This window comes from Macrobrachium rosenbergii, chromosome 16, assembly GCF_040412425.1.
Source record: "Macrobrachium rosenbergii isolate ZJJX-2024 chromosome 16, ASM4041242v1, whole genome shotgun sequence".
NCBI classification, from domain to species: Eukaryota; Metazoa; Arthropoda; class Malacostraca; order Decapoda; family Palaemonidae; genus Macrobrachium; species Macrobrachium rosenbergii.
Window position 1 is genome coordinate 53,064,478 of NC_089756.1, and position 12,500 is coordinate 53,076,977.

A 12,500-nucleotide genomic window follows, 5' to 3' on the forward strand; every position below is an offset into this window, starting at 1 on the left:
GGAGGAGGGAGGAGGAGGAGGAGGAGGAGGAGGAGGAGGGGGAGGTAAGAAATGGAGGGAGGACGGAAAAGAGGAATAAGCAAACGGGGCGAAGTACAGAAAGAAAAGGACAAAAACTATAACAGAGGGAGTTGAAGGACGAGAGGAAACAAGAACGTAGAAGTAACTGGGAGAGGTGAAATAGGAAGAGCACTAAGTGAACGGAAGAGGAGAGGATGAATGATTAAACGTACAAACGTGAACACCAGGAGAAATGTTTAATCAGAGAGAGAGAGAGAGAGAGAGAGAGAGAGAGAGAGAGAGAGAGAGAGAGAGAGAGAGAGAATGCAAAAAATAGGGTTTGTAAGCCCCCGGAAATGGGATAGGGGAAACACGAGGAAAGAAAAAGACTGCTGAAGGCATAAAGTAAATAAAATTTTTATGAAATAGACTAAAAACTGCAGAATAAACGGTCGCAACTGAGAAATGCCTCCTACTTGTAACTCTCAAAGATACCGAAACTTTATGAGACTTAACAAGAAATTAAGAAGAGATATAAGTTACCCATTGATAAGACAGATAAGTTACCAAATAACGTTATGGGCCTCACACAGAAAGCATATTCCGTGGCACTTATAGCTGCGCTTAATAGCCAACGGAACTAGAAAGAGTGGCTAAACGATAGGTTACAAGGATAACAGCTTCAATAAGCTTGGAAGAATCTGAGAGAGAGAGAGAGAGAGAGAGAGAGAGAGAGAGAGAGAGAGAGAGAGAGAATCCAATCACAGTCACCAAAATAACTGCTCTCATCTACATAGCTCTTACCGTAAACCTAATTTCTTACCACCATTTCTGAGTGTACACATGAACGCACATACCTGCACTAATCCACATGTGATGAATAAGCAACGAGAAATAAACAAGTGATTAGGCATAGTATCCCAAAAGTTGCCTTCCTTTCTGTATTAGCGTAGTTACCCGTATTGCAGTGTATGTAAACATGCCATCTGTGAATATGTGTATCCGTGTTTTCGTGTACCCAGATAGACTTGTTTGTCTGGACCCCAATAAATGGCCTTTGCCAGGATAGCTATTGAAGGAACCATTTGGTCGAATTGGCCCAGATTAGTGAAGTCTTTACCCTCGATGCTCTCAACCGAGGCTGAGAACTGATGAAATGGTTATTCCTGAGCAATTCCTGATGAAAGCAGGTCGACTGAAAATGCTCGGGTTTATGTTTGAATGTGAAGATTAATCAAATGAACAGTAAAAGTTCATTATAAAACTGCTTTCCTAATTGTAACTAATCTCCTCTTACCTTCCCCAGCCCTCCCCCTTAAAAAAAAAAAAAAAAAAACTTACTTTCATGAGATAAATAGTGAAAAATAATGTAGAAGTCGGACCTTCTGTCAACGAGACTGATGGATCGTCGTTCTTTGGACTTTCAAAACAAACAAACAAAAAGGGACGGATTATAAGATGTGGGCGAGGAATATGATTCAGCAAGGTTTTGCAAGCTTCCATCCAGCGACTTCCGGAATCCCGAAGATGATGGACTGGACGTCAAAACGACAGCAGAGTCGAAAGTAATTAAGTATTTTCCGCTTTTCATTATCATTTTTATCGTCTATGTTATAGATCAAAATAATAATCATACCCTTCAGTAACAATTGGCAAATAAATAAATACAGAAACTGATTTATTAACAAAAGATTTAAATTTTTAAATCCCCGACCAAATTTCATGTGATGTGTTCGACTTGTAATCCTTCAGTCATTTTCATCCGAGTTAGTTTTTGGATTCCCTCCTCTTCGTCCTCATTTGGTCTATTTGGAAGGCACCTTTTCTTTGTCAGCTGAATACCTTTTCACTGAGTGTCTTTAATTTCTTATTCACATTTTATAAAGTTCTTAGGGAAAGTAACAGAATAGGCTGGGCACCATGTACAGTACTTATAGCTTGGCCAAGTTTCTGTTTGTAGTTACATATCAATCAGTGTATTTGTAATCAGATCTCATATTTCTATCGTTTTGTTCTCGAATGGCCGAATGTTCAAAGACTCCACTTGCATTCAAAGCTATTTCATCGGTTATAGATATATATATATATATATATATATATATATATATATATATATATATATATATATATATATATATATATATTATTTACGCTTCTTTTTCTTAATTTTCCGCAGGTTCTGTGCCCAGTAATGTGGACTGGCAAGCAATTCACTTTGTCTTCGTTGATCAAACTGGGGTCCTTCACATACTTTGGACAAACAAGTCCTGTACATCTGTCCTGCGTGAAAAGTATTTCATTACGTGGTATCTGTCAGAAACTGGAACACTTACTGGGTAAACAACTCGTCATCAGGTAACCTTATGTTCTTTCATATCTGTAGCGAGAATTTTGATTTAACGTTTCATCCGTCCGGTCTTGCATTTCAGCATTGTTACCTTTTCCTAGTTTTTTTCTTCTTTTACCATAACGTTAAGCCATTTGTTCTTGTCTTTGACATATATTCTATATTATTCCTCTTTTTCACCATCTGGAATGTTTCCTAACAATATCTCCATACATCTTTTCTTTTTGATTGCTGTATCGTTTATTTCTTCTCTTTTCCATAGAACAGTTATATGCAGCTGTAGAAATATTGCTGACAGTACATCTTTTCTTCTGTTTAATAATTTTCGATGTAGGGCCTAGGGATTTTAGAACCTATGTAGTCTTTTACAGTTCTCAACTGCCTGTCTGTTTTCCTTCCTGTGATTCTGGAACTCCATCTCCCATTTGTTCATTCACAAATTCAGGTTTTCCCTCATTTCCCTGAACTCCCATTCCCCGTCGTGTTTTCAGTCAGCACTTTTGAGAGATTACAAGCTCATCAGATTTTTCTGTGGGCGTTATCATGCCATTCAATCTCAACATTCCTCATATAAAGATGCTGATGTCGGATACATCTTTATTTTTTTCCGTCATTCTCAATATTACTAAAGCTATTTCATCACAATGCATGTGGTACCTCTTGGTGCAAAGTCCACACGGAAGAAAAAGATTGAAGGAAATAACTGGGTCCGTGGGCTCATATTTATCAAACCCTGATATTAAACGCATGCCTCTGATTTAATATTTATGGCTTCCTTAACGCTCAACCTATCTACTGAAAAAAAATCAACTCCCAAGTTGAAATTCATTTTACAACCCTTGCTTGTTGACAGTAAAAGACAAATTTTCCTTTCAAGTACCATCAAATTTAATAATGTAATAATGATTTTGCACCATCTTTTATCGCAAAACAAATTACTGTTTATTAATTCCGCAAAACGAATGAGTTTTGTTGACACTGAATATTAATGAAGTTGAGGTTATGTCGCACTTGTGTATGTACGCAAGTATGCATGTATGCATGTGTATAAGTATATATATATATATATATATATATATATATATATATATATATATATATATATATATATATATATATATATATATTTTTTTTTTTTTGTTCTTAAATACATAAGAATAAAATTGAAATTTATAAATGTGATTATTGAAGTTACATACGGGAACAGCTATTCCATATCCAAGGCAAGTAACAGTAGGAGTTATTATTGAACTCCATTGAATAAGTAAGAGTATTTTAGATGGCAATAACGCCCGACATGCAATAAAGTGTCACGTGAAAACCAATTGCTGAGTTTTATAGCCTCACTCACAAAGAAAAAACAGTTGATGCCAGTACTCCCTTCTGTCAATCAGGTTCACTGCAAATGGCATTTTCATTGTTTAATACAAAAATCTTTTATCACGGGAATAACAAAGTGATATAAACAAAGGGCATGGTCAAGGGGAAACTGGAACAATGGACTGCAAGATCTTTCGCTTTTACTCTACGGCATTTTCAAACAAGTTTGCTTGAAATAGACTTAGAATAAAGGCGAAAGACACTGCACTTTGTTGTACCAATTTACTCCTGGCCTTACCCTCTGTATGTAATGGATATATATACCACTGTGTATATGTATATATATATATATATATATATATATATATATATATATATATATATATATATATATATATATATATATATATATATATATATATATATATATAATTTGTATATACACAGATATACAAATATATATATATATATATATATATATATATATATATATATATATATATATATATATATAAATTTATATATATACATATATATATATCTATATATAGATATATGAGAGAGAGAGAGAGAGAGAGAGAGAGAGAGAGAGAGAGAGAGAGAGAGAGAGAGAGAGAGAGAGCCAGAGCCAGCTGGAGGTGGTAAAACAGATGTTTCAAATGGCTCAAAAAACGACCCCAGGATACGACACTTGTGTCTGGGTTAATTGAGGCCGGTCTCCGTCTCTTATATGGCGCCTGTTCTGAAATATATCTCCGTCAATAAAACTATCAATTAGTTGTTTTATGTACTCCTTTGGGCTTGCTTACCATTACTGAAGGAAATTCCTAATTATTGATGATTTTCATATATTTTAAATATTAGGTAATCAGTAAATTTGAAAAAAAGGAGTTTTAGAAATAAAGTTATCGTAGAAAATTATTGCGTAATTAGGTCTATTTGTAAATTAGCTAACTAGGGAATTTAGGGAAAGGAACATTAAATCCATAAACGAAATCCGTTCCGATGAAAGGAAAGTTCACCTTGATAAGTTCACATATGGCTTATGGAACGCTATTATGGTCCAATCAGAGGAAGGCAATTAGCTGATGGAAATTCCGAGTATAATTTAGAGACGTTTCATTTCCACTCGTCGATGAAAACAGACGCTCAGTATTTGCAACGTATATTAGACATGCTCATATTTTCTTTGTTTTTTGAATGAATAATCGAAAGGATTTCTATGATGATTTTTTTTGTTTTGTTCGTAATGCTCAGTCAGCGCGAAATAAAACACAGACACTTAAAGACACGCCATAATAAGGATGAAAAAAAAAAAAACTGTAGAGAATGGTGTAAAGATAAAGTGCATTGCCTGAAAAAAATTAGACAAGAAGCAAGTGACACTTTGCAATTTTTCGTGGGGAACCACTAGTTATCAACTGCCATACGAACTTATTTATGGTAGCCTATTAACTAACGTAGTATAAAACACTTTAGTGAAAAAAAGTAAAAATACTAAAACATGTTTATTGTACGCTATCTTTGTCTTTTCCGATACAAAAAAGAAAAAACTACGGTATATCTCTCTCCCTTTAACAAAACCAGTTCTCTCTGGGAAACGAAGGTTACTTAATTATGAGCCAGTTTCTCCTTAAATTGTATAAATGAAAACGAAATTAACATCACACTGCAGAGTATAAAATTAGCATTAGAAAAGACGACTTATGACATTAAGAAGCACGAAAACAAAGTTGTGTCCGTTAACACACATTACTTTTTAAAGCAACGAAGTAGGAAGACGAGAGTCGCTCAGAGAACGACAAAATTAACAACGGAACAAAAGCATGACATTGCTCCCGGGGTTAATAAAAACTCGACGGACCGGACGTTTATGATGCCGAGCGAACATGACGTGGTGAGGGAGACATGAGCTGCCACAGCGACGCCACAGTTTGCTTTGTGTGTCATGAGATGAGGCGTTGCGCGCTTGAAATTCCATTACAACTACACTACATAATGAAATCTAATCAGTCTTTCAATGCATGATACTAGATCCTCTAATAGCGCAAATACAAGTAAAAACAATTATAACACCTTAGAGTAGCAATGTTAAGATTACACTAAAAATTCTACTGCTAACGAGAATACTTTTCATGAAAACAAGCCTTCTGCCAGTAAAGCTTGCTTAAACAATATATGCCCGCTGCTGGCCCCTTTCCAATAAGAGCATTGTGACTGATGAATGAATGTTGAAGAAGACACAATCAAGGTACTAGTGAAGGTGGGTAACTCCAAGTAACCTTCTCGCGATAGGATATGTTAGTAAAGTGTCAGCAGGCTTTCACAAAAAAAAAAAAAAAAAAAAAGGAAGTACAATCAGACAGACACAAAGACGACCTCCTTTCGAGCGTATCTATACACAATTGTCTAGCCTCTGTATCACGTTGTAATGAAAGTCCTTCAACCGTGGAGGAGGAGTTGCGATGACGATGCATGCGGGACACTGTACACACTGACAGGCTTCCAGACAGACAAATAGAAGAAAAAAACTAAAGAACTCCCTCCCTCAAACACAGCCAAATCTGTCGGCAGAAGATTAATAACACCAATAATGATAACATTAATCACAAAGAAAAAATAATCTCTCAGTTTCGAAGCCTTCCATTTCATCAAAACAATCATCAGTATTTTGACGTTCTCTCTCTCTCTCTCTCTCTCTCTCTCTCTCTCTCTCTCTAAGCTTTTATTTCAAAACAAATTTATTTTCTACATTCACGTAACTAATCAGCATCCTCACTGTATATCCCCAACCCAACGTGATATCCAAATGGAAGCCCCATAATCCACATTTGTACCGTTCGCTCCATTACTCTACCTGCCTTATATCCCTTCAACCCCATTTTAATCTAAACAGATCCAATCTTCACGTATAATTTGTAAGGAATTCACTTCATCAGTTTCCAGGTCTTTTCCATTCATTCACATTAAAGATGAACATCCCATTCCGGCTAAGCTGCATTGGGTCAACATTCCTTCTATAACAGTTCACCTTTTGCCCTCCATATCATTCTCACGTCATTTACAGCCTCCTTCTCCCTTCTTTTATCTTACTTATTGTACCTTATTTTTCATTAAAACCTTTATAGATCTCTGGCAATATCTAATTATCAATGATAACATTTAGATTCTAATTTCATAAATCCTATTTACTTTTATACACCTACTCTTCCCAGAAATTTCATATAACTAAATAATCTCGTGAATACTGTAGAACTACATCATTATCCATTTCTACCTTTACTTTCAACCACTCTCATGTATAAGAATCACAGACAATTTAATTTACTTAATACATAAAAGAAACACACCCATTATACACACACATATATGTGTGTGTGTGTGGGGGGTAAATATATACATATATCAGAATGCTCTGGAATACTTTACTTCACTGGACTGAACGAAGAATAACGTGCCTTTCAAACAGAAACTCAACCGTGGTTGATTAAAATATAGATCACCACGATTGAACTCCTTCAACTGAAAATTTTTCTTTTGAACAATAGGAAGAAAGAATGAACACCCGACAACCTTTGGCATGTGAACTTAAGCAAAAATCAAAATAGTAACTGTTATGTTACTACAGCAATTAAAACAATAACATCAACAACAACTAATAACCAATGAGTCGGTGCGTCTTCAGCCATTTCGAGGAGTGTCGTGTTTACTTGAGCTACGAGGAACATACCGTCAGAGAGAGAGAGAGAGAGAGAGAGAGAGAGAGAGAGAGAGAGAGAGAGCCGTACTGGAGAATACTGGAATGATCAACGAAATAATAAATTCTTTTAATCAGCCCAATTCCAAACAAATCAAGCGGCATATGAACGCAACCACAAAATCGAGACATTTTATTTCTATTTCGATTCACGGTTTCATCATGGATCGCCATTATCAGGCCATTCTGCATTTCGTTTGATGACTATTGAATCTGATCTCATATTCAAAATACCGTTTCAACCACACTGTTCCATTACCAATTGCTGTGTACATTGTAACGCTAGTATAGGGCATTAAATCAATCAATCACTCCATAACCGCGTCTGCTTTATTATTGGTGTTTGGTTCAAAAACATTTATAAAGAGAATTCAAACACAAACACGGGATTCTATTTATCGTCATACACCGTGACATCAGCTGTAAACTCCACCGCTTATAATATGTAACACATTCTTTTCATCACACAGGCGTATGCCACCGAGGCACAAATTCTGTTTCCTGCCCGGAAGAGAGAGAGAGAGAGAGAGAGAGAGAGAGAGAGAGAGAGAGAGAGAGAGAGAGAAAACGCAGACCTTTGGCTCGAAACTAAACATTCAGGAAAGCGAACGCAGAAAAGGGTGGGTTGCGCATAACTTTTGAAATTGTGACGGGGCATTTGGGCATACCAATTTTCCAGGACAAAAAACAAACTTTCAAATGGTCCACTCGAATAAGCCAGGCAGGCCTGGTATGTGGCCTTTGGTGGAGCGTTACGGCCGTTGCTTTTTATCATTAACAGCGCTGTCACTTTTTCATTACATTTTCCCTCGGTATAACAGCTGGTATTTGCTATCATTAACGCAAAGTTGCCGGATATATTGTCGTTGCCTCTTTTCATTAATAATACAAAAAGTCATACTGCGCTGCAAAGTTTAGCTAGATGAAAATGAGAGGGAATAATTTTAACATAAAAATAATGAAATTTTTACGAAAGATAAAACGCCAACATTTTGAATCATACGATTTATGTCCTGCTAACTGGTAAAAATGATTTAAAGACTGATTAACGATCGAAAATTGCGGGATACACTTAAAAAAGATAAATTACATAAACTTCAAGCCTCGGGAGTGCTTGAAAGCAAAGTCAACAACTAAGAATAAAAGTTGACAGAAATGATAACATAAGTTAGTGACCAAATAAGATATAGCTAATGAAGCAAACAAAGTACAACTAGAAAAAAAGTACTTTAGCGCCGTAAATATGCTTCTCTCTCCCTACGCAATCCCTGAAAAGATCACCTTACACTCTTGTAGTGAAATTAGTATTTGTTCTCTGAGAAGAATTAATACGAAAACAGCGCTCCGGTTGTGGATCTTATAAGTGGGGAGGGGCTAAGATCTGAACAGGACATTACTACCATATGAAACACATCATTTCATAAACGGCAATGTACATTTGCAGACTCTAATGGCCATATTAAGTCCAAACACCATTGAATGGAAGTTAAGATTGACATATACGTGCATACCAATATCTACATTGAATACTTTACAAAATCTAATTCCCTTCTCTTCCTGAACCTCAACTAAAAATGTTCAGTCACTCGATCATTCCAGCTTAATGATCTGCAGTCTTTAGCTCGTCATTTTCCAAAATCATTCTCTGTTCTTCAGTTGTAATTCATTTTACTCCCTACCCTTGTTTTCTAAACCATTATCTGCCACCTACATAGACATGCCACTGATTCTGCTGCATCCCAAATGCTCAAAAATCTAAACGAACAACGTTTGTAGTAGGAAATATATTGCTGGATAATCTTTGAGCGAAATATCTAAGTGTATGTCAAAAAATTGGAAATATGAAACTTTAAAAAAACAAAGGTCCTCCAGTAACATTAAAAACAGAGCAGCTGTTGGGTAGTTTAAATAACGTTAGGATCAAAAGCCATGAAAATTAAAGGATAAATTACTTCGACTTTTTTTTTCTACAATGCGCAAACTAGTCAGAAAATCTGGGTCGTTTTGACGTCGGGTTAATTGGGGCGAGATAGAGAGAGGAATAAAATCCCCTAATTTGATTTCACTGCCAAAAGTGTAAACTAATAAGGCAACAAGGTCGTTCTTTGTTACCCAACAAAATTTTCGATTACTTCTAGCTCAATTTTCCGACTACGCAATTTCACATCAACTCATTTTACATTGCAAACCTTTTCCTTGGCTTCAATACAAAATCATTAAACATCTTTTAGGACAGGAAAACTGATAATCGCAGCAAAACAAAAAAACTCTGAAATCATACATTTCGGCAAAACCCTTCACTGTAAATTTATAAAGTAAATAAGGTTTTGCTTTTGCTAAACGTTACATCATACCAATTACACACACACACACACATATATATATATATATATATATATATATATATATATATATATATATATATATGTGTGTGTGTGTGTGTCTATATATATATATCTATATATATATATACATATATATATATATATATATATATATATATATATATATATATATATATATATATATATATATATATATATATATGGGTATATCTATATATATAATACATATAATATTTATATATACACAGCCGTTTTAATATATATATATATATATATATATATATATATATATATATATATATATATATATATATGTGTGTGTGTGTGTGTGTATGTATGTATGTGTATATATAGATAATAGTTTTATAAGACAAGTAAATCAGATGGCCAAAATTATTTTTGCGTATATAACGAAACCAAAGCTACTTACGACGCACAAACATAAAACGAGAAACAAAACAAACAATCCCACGGAGACGAAAAAATACGTGTCAGCCTGTAATTGGAACCATCGTTAAAAATGTTTACGTTCTATAATGGAACTGAAAACAACAAGTTTACGACTGAACATTCCCATAAAATATAATCGGGAACAGCGATCAGCATTAAAAAAAGGGGAAAACCTATTATTCCCTAAAAGAACCTGATTGTCCTTCGGGGAGTAAACGACCTGTCTCATTAAACGAGGCAGGATGATCCCAGATAAACATACAAGCCAATTTAAGAATACGACAATTTACGGGACGTAAATATGGCTTATATTCACGCATTTCTTCATTGGGGAAAAACGCCTTAATACTAAGGCTCCTGTTGCTATACACTAAATCCTTGAAAACTTTAAGTACCTTTCTCAACGTGGCTATTAATTTTTCCGTAAAATAAATAAAAAACAAATCACAAAAATCATAACCGACTTTCGCATGTAGCATGAAAGACTCTTTCCTCAGTAAATGTAGAGTCTGAGTCGATGGCTGTCTGGGATGCTGTACACGACATTGATGGCACTGTCGAGTATGGGAGCAACCCTGATCATCAGAGAAGTGTCTAATGAGCATGGCACGATACTCTCGGAAAGAGGCACTGTAGTAGGCACTGGGCCATCCAAGGCCGGGGCATAAGAAGTGGAAGACCACAGTTCCTAATTATACTAATGCCAATGCTGATGCCAGATGAATAACGCGTATTGTGTTTGGGAACATGGCGATAAATGAAGCGTGGATGACGAACGATAACAGACTGGCTTATCTTTAGGCATACACCACGAAACATCAGATAGGCAAGGCTCTTCAAAGGTCGCCCGAAATCTCTTTAAAAGAAGATTTGTGGAAACGGTTAACAAAGTGAGTGGTGGATAATAATCATCAATAAAAATGAGATAGAAGAGAAAAGTTAAACTAGCGACAACAACAAAGTCACCAAGGTCTTTGTTGTTGCAGTTTATGAATTACCGAATACTGTGATGACATTAAAATTTGCATCTTGGCAAGATGAAAACTAGTGTACAAATTACGGATTATATGACATTACATGTTGACACTGCTGAAATGAGATCGTGAGAAGATCTTGCCGACGCCTTTGAAAATGTTTGAAAGTTTTGATTTTGAAACACTGTTGCTGAATTAAATGTCTGTTGGACTTTTACTTTTAGTATAATACAGTATGGAACGATCTTTAGCTAAAATTTCAACCAGAAAAATGGCTAACTTTTTTTTTTTTGTAACGTCCATGCACGAAGGCAGGCTCCTTGCTGACAAACAACAAAACCGACACCACAAACAATATCAGTCCAAGCTGCCGGTATCCACCTCTCTTATACGAGTACAATAAAAAGCCTAAACGAGCCTTTTCTACGCATGCACATAATGTGCGTAGCTGTCTTCAAAAAGTGTTACTCTTGGTATATAGGCTAAAGCTACTGACGTCATTATGAAGGGAAAAAAAAGACCCCACACAATAACTTTTATGACCACTTCTTCTCCACAGTCTTAGCGTTTAGCCCAAAATCCAGAGTTAGTCACATTTTTCACCTAAACGAGGTTCCAAGGCATAAATCATGAAAAACTTCAAAAGTTGAATAAGTTTTTAAAATCTCGACATTATAGCTATGTTGGATCTTGCCCATAATTCTTCCGCGATCATAATCCCCGCAATACTCTCTTTTGTAGTTTATGCTCTATTAAGAGGGTGGAAAATATATATATAATCTAAATACGGGTAAAAAGAGCAAAGAAAAACAAGGAACTAAAGCGATAAGTGAACCAATTCGTAAATAAACAGAGGAAACGTATTGCTTCTTATATGATTTAAATCGAAATTCGTTTTCCGTTAAAATATAACCAAAAGTGCCTGCCTCCAATTTTCCTTCACAAGTCCAGAGTCATTTAGTCACACTACAGACGCACACACACAAAGATTTAATTATAATTATGATTATGTATAAACCGTATATATATATATGCAAAAATAAACAAATATATATATATATATATATATATATATATATATATATATATCACTCATATTATCAATAAATGGTTTAGATTCCAGATCTTTTCATTGTAAACTGTAAACTAAAGAATCTGGAATCTAGACCATATATCTTACTGAAGCTTCAATAAGAAATATGAAAATTCATATAAGAAGCAGATCTTTTTCATTGATTATACTGTAATATAAATAATATGGAATATATATATATATATATATATATATATATATGATAAATATGAAA